Source organism: Cervus canadensis, chromosome X (genome assembly GCF_019320065.1).
Source record: "Cervus canadensis isolate Bull #8, Minnesota chromosome X, ASM1932006v1, whole genome shotgun sequence".
Classification (NCBI taxonomy): Eukaryota; Metazoa; Chordata; class Mammalia; order Artiodactyla; family Cervidae; genus Cervus; species Cervus canadensis.
Window position 1 is genome coordinate 144,114,613 of NC_057419.1, and position 14,114 is coordinate 144,128,726.

The window sequence follows — 14,114 nt, forward strand, 5'->3', positions numbered from 1 at the left end:
GAAAGAGATGGGAATACCAGACCACCTGACCTGCCTCTTGAGAAACCTGTATGCAGGTCAGGAAGCAACAGTTAGAACTGGACATGGAACAACAGACTGATTCCAAATAGGAAAAGGAGTATGCCAAGGCTGTATATTGTCACCTTGTTTATTTAACTTATATGCAGAGTACATCATGAGAAACACTGGGCTGGAGGAAGCACAAGCTGGAATCAAGATTGCTGGGAGAAATATCCATAACCTCAGATATGCAGAAGACACCACCGTTATGGCAGAAAGTGAAGAAGAACTAAAGAGCCTCTTGATGAAAGTGAAAGAGGAGAGTGAAAAGTTGGCTTAAAGCTCAACATCCAGAAAACTAAGATCATGGCATCTGGTCCTATCACTTCATGGCAAATAGAAGGGGAAACAGTGGCTGACTTTATTTTTCTTGACTCCAAAATCACTGCAAATGGTGATTGCAGCCATGAAATTAAAAGACACTTACTTCTTGGAAGGAAAGTTATGACCAACCTAGACAGCATATTAAAAAGCAGAGACATTACTTTGTCAACTATGTTCTGTCTAGTCAAGGCTGTGGTTTTTCCAGTGGTCATGTATGGATGTGAGAGTCAGACTATAAAGAAAGCTGAGCTCCAAAGAATTGATGTTTTTGAACTGTGGTGTTGGAGAAGACTCTTGAGAGTCCCTTGGACTGCAAGGAGATCCAACCAGTCCATCCTAAAGGAGATCAGTCCTGGGTGTTCATTGGAAGGACTGATGTTTAAGCTGAAACTCCAATACTTTGGCCACCTGATGCGAAGAGCTAACTCATTTGAAAAGACCCTGATGCTGGGAAAGATTGAGGGCAGGAGGAGAAGAGGACGACAGAGTATGAAATGGTTGGACGGCATCACCGAATCAGTGGACATCGGCTTGGGTGGACTCTGGGAGCTAGAGGGAGGACAGGGAGGCCTGGTGTGCTGTGGTTCATGGGGTCGCAAAGAGCTGGACACGACTGAGTGACTGAACTGAACTGAACTGATTTTGGAGAAGGTTTAAGGAAGTGTGACTCCTCTGTCCATAGGATTCTCCAGGCAAGAATACTAGAGTGGGTTGCTATGCCCTCCACCAGGGGATCTTCCTGACCCAGAGATGAAACCCAGGTCTCCTGCATTGCAGGCAGATTCTTTACCATCTGAGCCACCAGAGAAGCCCCTATACTAAGGAAGTGGGGCTTTGCATGGTTTGGAGGCTGTCAGAAAGCAGGAGTAATTCTATAACTGGGTATCTCAATAAATCATCTAAAATGAAGGAAGATTAAAGATGTAGTTAAAGAAACAGCAGTCACTCATATTAACCAGAATGGGGGGGGGGTTGGTCATTTCTGCAGTTTAGATAATGTTCATATCTTGTCTTCGCTCAGATCAGATTACACAGTAGCCTTTTCAGTCTAATGCTCTCCTACTGAGCTATTTTGGCCCCCACAGTGGTCTTTCTTGGCTTTGATCCATCATGGTCACAGGGTGGCCTTGTCTGATTTTGATGTTCTTAGATTGTTTCACTGAAGAACAGCAAGGCTTAGCTGATAGTACCAGGCTGAGTCCTAGCTGTCAGGGGCTGCTTGTTTTTTTTCTTAGTGCCTCCCTTATAGCCAAGGGCAGATGAAGTTGGGTTGCAAGGCGTTAATCAATGACAGCCAGAGTTTTTCTTTTGCCAAGATTTTGCTCATCAGGAGTTTGCCTGGAGAATGTAGTCCATAGCAGATATGCTGCTGCTGCTAAGTCACTTCAGTCGTGTCCAACTCTGTACGATCCTATAGATGACAGCCCACCTGGCTCCTCTGTCCCTGGGATTCTCCAGGCAAGAATACTGGAATGGGTTGCCTTTTCCTTCTCCAATGCATGCACGCATGCTAAGTTGTTTCAGTCATGTCTGACTCTGTGTGGCCGAATGGACAGCAGGCCACGAGGCTCCTCTGCCCACGGGATTGTCTAGGCAAGAATACTGGAGTGGGTTGCCGTTTCCTTCTCCATCTATTCTGCAGCAGGATGAATCACTGGGCCCTCCGGTGTGACAATGATTGTACAGTAGCATTTCAAACTCTATCCAGGCTACATCAGCCAACTGTAATATTAACAATAATCAGAAACACAGTGACGAGTAGTCCAGGAAACAAGTGGCTTTTTCTCCCCCAAGCTGTTTTACTTATCTTGCAGTATATAGGCACGCATGTGTGGCTAAGTCGCTTCAGTTGTGTCCGACTCTGCGACCCTATGGACTGTAGCCCACCAGGCTCAACTGTCCATGGGCTTCTCCAGGCAAGAATGCTGGAGTGGGTTGCCATGCATGCAAGAAGTATTTGCTACAGTGTAAAATTCCCCTTGACTAGTTAAGAGAAAATCAAGAGTAATATGATTGCTTATAACAGCTCTGGAGACTGAATTTTGACTAGGTTGTTGGGATTTCAGAGTTGAGTTTATATAATTTAAGATTTTTTTCTAGGGTCTGAAACAAGTTTTGGACCATCTTTGCCGGTTTCTAATGTGGGAATCACAGCTCCAATAGTATACATGAAGAGGCGATCAGTTATCCCTTCTGGGAGTTCTCCAAAGTGGCTGGCATATGCTTTATTTTGGAGGTGATTGGGTAATTTGGAGGCAATTTAAAAATTATTTATAGAAAAACATAATTTTCTGGAGGAGTGGTAATTTTAAATATCTGAAAATATCTAAAATTATAGCGAATACACAAGTTAAGTTAGTGTGATGTCTGATGTCCACATATGAATGAGTACCCTAGTGAGGCACAGACTGTATTGGGAGCAAAATTGACATCTGCAACAATAACAGAGAGCCCATTTTGTATCCTTTTAACTTTATAGAACTTTTTTTTTTTCAGTCAGGTTAAGCAGTTCTTGCAAAACAGGCCAAAGTGTCTCTGAAGGTATTATATCAGTCTTTGTAGTTAAATATTAGTATGTTTCTTTTAACTTGAAAGTTATTCAACATGGAAAGATATTTACATTTGAATATTTTATTTATGCTGAAGATAAACTCTATTTTCAATTTGTCAGACTATTTTTAATGCTAAGTTTGGGAGACAGAGTTCTCATAATAGTTTGGCAATCAAAAGTTGGAGAATATTTGACAGACTTAGTTATTCTTCCTGTCCTTTCTTTTATAGGGTGAATGGGCAAATCCTTTTGTTGCTTAATGTCCATTTTATAAAACCCAAAGATAGTTTAGACATAAAAGACATTTTAATAGTTTTATCATCCTGCATTTGGGAAAGGGAAAATTAAAAATAGTTGTTAGAAGGGACAAGGTATAAGGCATAAATATATAAAATCAAAAATATTTATAGTTAGCACGGTAAAATTACCTAGTGATAAACAACATCTATTAGGAAATTATTTTTTTTAAGAAGAGGAATCTTTATAAAATGATTTCAAATTATGTCACAAAGGTCTGAGAGTTAACAATAATTTGGGGACAAAAAGGAACCTCTATTAATTTGGGCACAGAAAAACTTAATCATTCTACCAAAAAAAAGACTCAAATTCTACTTTTACTCTTTTGATCCATTATTCATGCAGCAATTTATAACAAGGAATTGATTAATACAAGTATATATATATATATGCACTTATGCATATTCAGATACATAAATGTGAAAATATGTAATAATCTCAAGCTTTTAACTATAGCTTTAAATATAATTACCTTAGTGTGTTAAATTAAACATCACATTAAGTAACTGACAGCTTCTTCAAAAAGCAAAATGAAAATAATATCCATTATCTTTTATACATGCTTCTATTTCTCTGTAATTTCTGTAATAAGTACAACTAACCATTTATATTAATTCTTATCTTTTAAAAAATATTTGATTATCTTATTTTTGGCTCTGCTGGGTCTTTGTTGCTGCATGCAGGCTTTCTAGTTGCTACCATCGAGGGCTACTTTTGGTTTTAGGGTGCGCAGGCTCAGTACCTGCAGCTCACAGTCCTTAATTCTTATCTTTAACCAAAGTAGAGAATTTTTCTTTCTTCAAACATTAGAGAAAACTAGAGAACAGAAAATAAAAAGCTATGTAGCTATCTTTTCTCCATGAGAAAATTATTTCATATCATTTCAAAGTTTTAGGAGGCAAAAAAAGTATGTATAAAATATCATCCAAAAGGTTTTGTATGTTTTGTTAGTTGATTTCTATCAAAAATAAGAATATAACTATATTTGTATCTGGTTTATTTATTTATTTATTTTTCATTTTGGAACTGTCCAGACATCCAAAGATTATTTACAATGAACCCAAGTCTAAGGTTTTAAAATTAGCTAAAAATCTGGAACTACAATTTAGCTAAGACACTGAATTCTTACAATATACAGCTTTTTAAGAATTTCATAAAATTAAAGTTTTGAAAAGATACCTATTATTTTCATTCTGTTTAGTTGAATACAATTTTATACATATAATTTTAATTTAAACAAGTTATGGAAACAATACTCACTTATTTAACTTATAAAAACAATGTAGAAAATGTAGAAAGTTTAGTTATGAGACATTTAAACCTGGCTTTGAATAAATCAAGATGGTGTGCTAAGGATATAAAGTCATACCAAAATTCTTCTTTTATTTTGAGACTAAAGTGTCTTCTTATTTTCTTATAAACTATAGCAACAAGGCAATTAAACTTTTCAGTGCACACAAAAAGTAACATGGTTTAATACATTAAAATTTTCTTTTAGACAAATCTAAGTTTATTTGGACTAAATATTCTTATGGTATATGTGAAACAACTAAATTGTTTTGTGATAATTTAATAGTTCAAGTTTCACCAAACAGGAAAGAGAGAGAGAGAGGAACAGAAAAAATAAAAATGAGAGGGTCAGCTACAGTCAAATGTATAATTATCAACCATAAAGTATTAGTTATGATTCCTCTGCAAGAAAAAGGTAGAAAGTTCACATATAGAAATACAGATTCTGAGGTATACACATACAAAAAGAGTGGCTTGTAGCTGGTTTTGACATAACATGGGCTCTGGATAAGTTTATAAAACTGTATAATTTAAAAGCCAGCATTTTTTAATCTTCCAAATATGGAAACTGAAGAGGTGATACTTCCTACATTAAACAAACTATTCTCTCTTTTAGACAAAGGAGACATTCTCCTCCTGAGAGTTTCTTTTGCTTTTTGCTCTAAAGAACCTCTCCTCTTCATGTCCAAAACTCCCCAAAGAGACCAGTTTTAAATCATCCCTGGTGAAATTGTGCCCGTTAGGGGGCTAAGTGTACAAATTAGCGTTATGGGGAGAAAGCATGAAGGAAGCAGGTCTTGAGCCTGGAAGAGGTATATTTTTAGAAAACCCTATGAGAGCTCAACAGTCTATAAAGATGGTGGCGGTGAACTTCATGCATTCAGAGTTTGGCCAAAGGCCAATCACTACCAGTGAGGGGCCAGACGAAAGCCCCTGATACTGGGTAGATGAAACTGAAGAAAGCAGATCTCAGGGACCCAAAGACAAGATTGAGAAACCTTTATAATGCTTTGAAACAGTGTGTGTGTGGGCTCAGTCGTTTCAGCTGTGTCTGACTCTTTGTGACCCCATTGACGGTAGCCCTCCAGGCTCCTCTGTCCATGGGATTTTCATGGGAAGAATACTGGAGTGGGTTGCCATTTCCTACTCCGGGGATCTTCCTGACCCAGGGATCGAACCTGCTTCTGCTGTCTCCTGCATTGCAGGTGGATTCTTTTTTCTTTTTTTTTAATTTTTTTATTAGTTGGAGGCTAATTACTTCACAACATTTCAGTGGGTTTTGTCATACATTGATATGAATCAGCCATAGATTTACACTTATTCCCCATCCCGATCCCCCCTCCCATCTCCCTCTCCACCCGATTCCTCTGGGTCTTCCCAGTGCACCAGGCCGGAGCACTTGTCTCATGCATCCCACCTGGGCTGGTGATCTGTTTCACCATAGATAGTATACATGCTGTTCTTTTGAAACATCCCACCCTCACCTTCTCCCACAGAGTTCAAAAGTCTGTTCTGTATTTCTGTGTCTCTTTTTCTGTTTCGCATATAGGGTTATCGTTACCATCTTTCTAAGTTTACCAATGAGCCACAGGGGAAACCCTTTGAAATGATAAACTGAGATTAAGTTTGTCAGAAGGACACTGGTCTGAGGAGACCTGAACTTCTCAGTCCCTGGAGCCAGATCAAGGACAAGTTCATTGAATTTGTGCCATCCTCTCCCCACAGATTTTTCCTCTTGTAAACAAACAACGCTAAGACACTTAGACGAGCAGACAAGTAGGAGCATCTGTTAGAAGGCAAGAAAACAATTTTACCAGGGAACAATACAAATCTGAACAGATAACCAAAAATATCCCAAGGGATCTCATGCCTGGAAAAGCAAAACAAACCCAAAGCTGAAAGACTTCAATGAACTATCAGAGCACAATTCAGCACAAACTTACCTCCCAGATATGGGTAGGCTGGCACCTCAAACAGGTAAACAGGAGTCTCAGATGCAGTAACTATTACTAAGTGGTAGATCTGGGCCCAAGGCAGCCCTCAGCTGAGTATTGGTGAACCCCCATTTCTATTGGTGTCCTCCCAGCCAAAGATCACCAGGAGCACACCTGGAGTTGAACAAGTTGGACTTACTGCTCTTTGCCTCCAGGGAAAATGCATACCTTGTGGGACAGTAAGGTGTCGCCTTTTGATCCCTGGTTGGGGAGCTGGATTGCCACAGACCACGTGGTTGCCTAAAAAAAAAAAAAAAAAGGAAAAAACCAACAAAACAAAACAAACAAACAGTGCCCTACTCACAGACAAACAAACAAACAAAAACCAAAAATGTGATAGCTAGGTCGTGTCTGAAGTGGTTCCTAGGCTAAACAACTCAGTGATCCAGTTGCCTAGTGAATCTGTGTAAACTGATTTTCTTGTAGACAGCACCACTTTGCTGCCTCTGGAGCTGGCCTGAGGCAGAGGCTTATAGGCTTCAGTGGGTTATTTTCCAGTGGGCCATTTTCACCTGAGAGTAATTTCTCCAACCCCCATCTCTGACACATTCTCTAATAGTTTGTAGTGTACAATTTAGCTCTTTCTGATATTTTCTGTCTACAGCAATCCCCATGGGTAATGGAAAGAACACCAGACTTGGACATAGAAGAACTGCATTTGAATCCTAGCTCTTCCTGTGCCAGCTGTGGGCTTTAGACACCTCAGTTTGCTCATGTGTAAAATGGGTGTGTGTGTGCTCAGTCACTTCAGTCCTGTCTGACTTTTTGAGACCCCATGGACTGTAGCTCGCCAGGCTCCTCTGTCCATGGGATTTCCCAGGCAAGAATACTGGAGTGGATTGCCATTTCCTCCTCCAGGGGATCTTCCTGCCCCAGGGATCTAACTTGGGTCTCCTGTGACTCCTGCATTATAGGTGGATTCTTTACCCCTGAGCCACTTGGGAAGCCTGTAAAATGGGTGTAACAACCCTAACTTATGTGCTGTGAGATTAACAGTGATTACTTTCGTGCAAGAGGAGTAGGGTGATATATTAGTTAACATCAAGTTTCCTCTTAAGAAAGGTATAGTCCTTTGTAAGGAGAATACTTGGATATGTCAGTTTCGGGGAAGGAGAAACTGATGGAAAGGACTGGAAGACAACACATATGTAGCTAAATTGCTCTTTGTAAGAAATAAACATGAATAAATATTTGGAAGTGGGAGAGAAGAAAAAAGAGGAAGTGAGAGAAGGGAGAAAGGAAGGAGAGTGGATGCATAAGCAGGAGGATGGAATTTGCAAAGACATTCCAAGTAGCAATGTAGTCAAGGACTTTTAAATACAAGAATGTCTAGTTATCACTTTTTAATTGTTTGTATCACTCTATGTCCCATCCATCTACCCAACCTTGATAAATTTGGTTACTTGTACAAATCCTTTATGTGAGTGGTTTTTCACAGAAATCCAGAAAGAAAAACAGCATTCCCAATCTGCTGTGACAAAAAATAGAAAGCAAGGAGTTGCTATGGAAGATGAACCGGGGGTGAATCAAAGTTCATTAGGAGCCCAAATTCAGAACCAGAATTGGTCATGGGATTTTGAGCTCCCTTAGAATTCACAGAAATCTTAGGGAAGACACTGGGCTTTCCTGATAAAGGGTGGTATGGGAGCTGGAGCCAGTTTTATCTGAGTTTGAAAGGACAGACCAATCCTCTGTTGATAACGGCTTCTGTGCACACATAAGGCAGGCCAAGCATAGGTAGATGCTCACTGTTATTTGTGTCTGAGTCTCCATTTGGTTAATATCTCTAATATGTTTTCCAGATGAGCCTGTAAATCCCCTCAGGCAAGGCCTGTGTCCAGAAATCCTCCCATTACTCTGTATTCCCCAGGATACAGGAGAGAAGAGAGATCAACAGGAGAAAGGTTAGGCCTTAAGTACTGACAACAAACACTATTATTATTATTGTGCTCTGTCCTAAGCTGAGGTGTGATGTGAATCTAAACCCCTAATCCCTGCACTGTGCAGCCCATCTCAGGATCCATCACATCTAGCCTTGCCCCAGATGATCTTCCCTAGCACCAGGCATGGCTCAGGGGGTCTAGTAAGGCTCACAAGATGAAGGAATTGGAGGCCAAAATGCAGAGTAGAAGGTGTGTCCATAGGGAACTGTGATTTCTTTTTTGAGGTCTCCCTAGCAAGTTCCCTGGCTCCCTCCTCAGAAGCCAGCTTGACTTGCCATGGAAAATTGCCCTGGTTTATAGGGTTGCCAGAATTAGCAAACAAAAATATAGGACACCCAGTTAAATCTGACTTTCCAATAGATAAACAGTAAACACATTCTTTAGTATAAGTATATCCCAAACAGTAATTGGAACATACTTACCCTAAACATTTTTTTGTGGTTTATCTGAAATTCAAATTTAACTAGGCATCGAGTATTTTACCTGGCAAGCTTACTTGCCTGGACATGATATGTTAGACAGTAGAGGAAAGTAGGGTGGGGAGCTTTTGGAATTTCCTATTCAGCAGCTTCAGCATTGGGAAATTGACACAGGCTCTTTTGCACAGCCTTTGAGGGAACTGCTTCAAGGATCATGCTTATGGCCATGCATGGGTGCGAGTGCTGATGTAGGTTGACTAACTTGTCTCGGTTTGCCTGGGGTTTACCCAAGGTTAGCATGGAAATTTCCACATATTGGGAAAACGCTTGCTTTTTGGCAAATGAAGACAGTTGGCCATCCTGGTGAGGATCATATGTACGGGAGCATGTGGCTGAATTGTTGAGTGAATCTCAATATTTCTTCTCAGCATAGTTCCTTAAGTCCATTTAAAAGATGAACAGTTTCCAGGGAAGTCTAGGAATCCTGGATCTGAAAGGTGTTGGTTCTAGAGATCATTTAAGTTCAGACTTTGTTTGCTTAATGCTTATTAAACACTTCCGAAAATAATCTGCCACCTCTCCTGGTTATTATTGTTATTATTACACCTTAGCATAGGCACTGTGGTAATTATTTGATGTTCATTATCTTGTGTAATCGTCTCAATAACTCACTATTATTATTGTACCTTTTTGAAATGAAAAATTGGAAACCCATGAGAGGTTGAATTGCCCAAAGTCATAGAACTGGTATTTAGGGGAGCTGCTACTAAAGCCCAGGTGTGTCTGACTTCAGAGTCTATGTTATTAATCAGCTGTCTATGATTAGAAAGCTCCAATCATCTGGAAGGCCTCCTTGGTATCTTGCTAAAGTCCTTCATGCTGCAATTCTATTAACTTTCTTCTTGTTTAGTTATTAACATAGAGAGGATGGCTACTCCCAGGACTAGCCACGTTCTCCAAATTGAGATTTAATTGGGACAGCCGGCCCACCCCCAGCATCCCCCCGCTAATTTCATGATCCTTTTTAGAGGAAATTTTAGGACAGCTGGGGAGCTCTTGCCCCCGAATGAAGAGCCCTATTGGCTGGCTCTCTAGGCTTGTAACCTAGGCTCAGTGGTGCTTTCTAAGCCAGCTCCTTGGAGGGTGTCTCCGTGGGCTGAGCATTGAACAGAGCTTCTGTGGCTGGGCAGCTGCAGTATAGCCAGGGTAGAGAGGACAAACCAGGGAGGATTTGCTTTCCTTCCTGAAGGTTTGTGCTGCAGGGAGGAAGCAGAGGCTAAGGGAAGCTGCTGCCACTCTATCCTTTGAAACTCTTCTAAGAACTGCTGGATTCAGCCTGTGGAAATAATTGCAGCATTTCAGAAAATTTGAAGGATTTTCAAGGATAACCCAAGGAGCATGTAAAACCCTCTTTGGAGGGTCCTCTAGGGAAATTGCTTCTTAGACTTTATGGTTTTGTACTAACTGTACTTAAAAAAAGAACCCGGTTCCCTCCAAGGGCTAGGGTTTCTACAGCCTAGGAAGGGGCAAGCCAGGATGGAGGAGTGCATTAACCCCTCCCTGCTGGGGATGCACGCATGCCTATGGCTTATTCATGTTGATGTAGGGCAGAAACCAGCACAAGGAAATGGCAACCCACTCCAGTACTCTTGCTTGGAAAATTCCGTGGATGGAGGAGCCTGGTAGTCTTCAGTACATGGGGTCGCAAAGAGTCGGACACAACTGAGCGACTTCACTAAAAATAAATAAATTTAAAAAAAACCCTCCCTGCTTTGGGGACTGGGGGAGGGGCAGCAGCTCCACAGAGCCTGCGCACAGCCTCAGCTCCAGGGCCCTGTGCTCCTGGGCCCTCCCAGTTGTCACAGGAAATCCACAGCAATGGAGTTCCTAAGTTGGGGAGTGGGAGAGTGGTTGGGGGGTGGGGGCTCCCCATGGCCCAGCGCCTGCCACGTGCTACTCAGTGGCAGGAGGAGCCCATGCTGGTGGGGAGAGCAGCTGCCCAGGCTCAGCCAGGGATGGGGAGGAGGAGGTGGAAACAAGCCTCAGCTGAGGCAGGCGGGTCTCCCTGTGTGAGGCATCTTCTCTAAGTTCTGGCCCCATGATCTGTGCTTTCCTGAAGTATGTAGGAAGCACAGATCCCTGGTGGCTCAGACAGTAAAGAAGCTGCCTGCAATGCAGGAGACCCCAGTTGGATCCCTGGGTCAGGAAGATCCCCTGGAGGAGGGCATGGCAACCCACTCCAGTATTCTTGCCTGGAGAATCCTAGGGACAGAGGAGCCTGGTGGGCTACAGTGCATGGGGTCGCAAAGAGTCGGACAGAACTGAGTGCCTAACACTTTCACTCTTTGCAGAGTATGTTCTTAGCAGGGATAACTGAGGCTCCCCTTCCTCTCCATCCTGGATGCTGGCACAGTTCCTTAAGGAAGGCATCCCAGCCTCGAGGGTGGACTATGTGCTCCATAGGAGTGAGGCTTTGGGTTGAGGTGCTGGTATAGCCCACCTCTGTTGTTACAGGTGGTGTTGACTCCTTTGAACCAGCCAAGTAGCCGGGGCTGAAGGGCTTGGCCTGGCTTCTCTGAAGGGGCAGTCAACTTTGTTGATGATGATGGAGGGGGCAGAATCATATTTCTGGCATCCTGGGCAGCAACTTTGAAAGGAGGAAGCCCGAGAATCTGCCTGAGGGGGTGGCTTCCACGGCAGGCATAGGCCTCACTGTTCTCAGGGCCAGAAGAGAGGCAAGGAAGGGCCTTGTTCTTCTGGAAGGTGAGGGAGTAGCCTCTTGGCCTGAGGAACTTTCTCTCATTCAAGGGCTCATGTCTTCTCTTCCCATGGGGAACAAGCAAGAGCAGTCCTTCTCTCTCCTCCAACTGTGTCTCAGAAGGGGTTCCTGGGGGTCCTCTCCTGCGGCTGGAGGCAGCCCGTGTTTCGGAATAGGTCAGTGTTTTGGAAACACAGGCAGCTTGGGTGTGTGGGGGGCAGTGGGGGCTGGCCAACTTGTCATGGTAAGGGCTTCTCTCTTGTGATCTCCTAGCATCAATGGAGCAGACTCAAGGGGCCTGCAGGCTGCTGTCCCTCAATCTGCCTGAAGCACATTTCAAATGAGATTTTCAATAGAAACACTAAGGCATGCATATAATTAAAATTGTCCCTTGGTATTTGCAGGTGACTGGTTCTAGGAACCGCACAGATACCGAAATCTGTGAATGCCCCAGACCCACAATCAACCCTCAGCCCCTAGAATCCACTGTTTCCACACCCATGTATCCAACCATTCACAGTGGTTGAATCCAAGGTTGTGAACCCGAGGATACCAAAGGCTGATTGTGCAAATTCCCATCACATAAGAGTGCAGAGTGAAAAGTCTCCCTCTTACTCTTATCAGGTTATGTGAATCCTCCCAGGAATAGCAGAGATCTCTCTTTAAAATGTGCTCTTTCTTTTTTTTTTCCTGAGTTGGTTTCAATCTTAACCATAATGACTCCTCTTTTCTGACCTCAAGTTTAACCATACATAAAGTAGAGAAAATAGTATAATGAACCTCCATGTCCCCATCACCCAGCTTCAGTAGTTTTCAGCATTTAGCCAATGTTATTTCATCTAACTATGATTTTGTCGGGGAGGAAAACAATCCCAAGCATCATGACATTTCACCTGTAAGTATCTGGCTATGCATCTCTAACTGCTAAAAGATTCTTTCCCAAAACATAATTATCATGTTATTAGGGGCTTCCCTGGTGGCTCAGTGGTAAAGAATCCACCCGCAATGCAGGAGGCATGAGTTCAATCCCTGGGTCAGAATGATTTCCCGGAGGAGGGCATGGCAACCCACTCCAGTATTCTTGCCTGGAGAATCCCCATGGACCAAGGAGCCTGGCGGGCTACAGTCCATGCAGTCACAAAGAGTTGGACATGGCTGAGCGACTAAATAACAACCATGCTATTATCACACCTAACAAGTATAAGAAAGTTCTTAGTATTAACTAATCCCCAGTGATTGATTTTGAATCCCACTGATCTATAAGGTTCATGTAACTTGCCCTGCCTGGAGTTCTAACGTGGGCCCTCTGCTTAGCCTGAGAAGTACAAAGGGTTGGAAACTCCAGCCATAGCAGCCAGAAACCTGTCCATGTTACCCCTGGCTGTTCTTATTCAGGCCAGAGGCTTTCCGTGCAGACATCTTTTTGGAGCAAAACAATTTTCCAAGCAACTTCTAAGGCTATCAGAGTTTGGAGAGGCATTCTCTATAAATGGCTCTGTCCCTTGCTTCCTGGGTGGCATTGGGAAAGCTGTGTCTGTACCCCATCAGCAAAATGTAACAAATAACATTCATCCTGAGAAGTTAGGTGAGTATCTGACAGCCAAGGATAGTAATAGTGTTTCTGTTGCACTCAGAGATTGTATCAAACGTACAGCACTCTGCAGGGACCACTGTGCCAAGACTGGGTGAATTTTCATGTTTGTGAAGGTGGATTATGTGGACAACTGATTTCTACATGTCGCTAGTAGCTGTTTGATGCTCCCCAGACCCTCATTTCCTGAGTTTATTCATCTGACTGTTCTGGCTTCCAGACTACCCTTCACTGTATCCTAAGCCATGGGCATCTCCCCACTCACAAATGCATATCCAGCTCACCACCCCCCATTTCTTCCCACTCCATGCCAGCTCAACGTACATGACATCTCTGGCCCTCAGTTCTCTTGGCCAGAAAGGCAAGGTCAAGCCAATTGGCATGAAGTTGGGTTTGGAAAGTTCTAGTCGCAGGTGCTTTTGTTGTTGTTTAGTCACTCAGTCGTGTCCGGCTCTTTACGACCCCATGGACTGTAGCCTGCCAGGCTCCTCTGTCCATGGAATTTCCCAGGCAAGAATACTGGAGTGGGTTGCCATTTCGTTTACCAGGGGATCTTCCTGATCCAGGGATCGAACCTGCATCTCCTGCAGGAGAAAGGTGAATCCTTTATTGCTGAGCCACCAGGGAAGCCCAGCCACAAGTGCATAGAATATATTGCCTGCCAAGCAGTCTTGGTGCCAGGGCCAGAAAAGCTGTAAGAATAAGCCACTTACCTTTTAAAATTTGGTCTGGGAAGTCATTATCTTGGGGAGAAGCAAAACCTCAGCTCCAGAAGCCCCAGTGTTAGTAGGTGAGCTCAAGCTTTCACTGATACTGTGCCTTCTCTGTTCCCCTTTATGATCTTTTATGTGGACACGGAGAAGTGGCTCACCAGATCAGGTACTTGA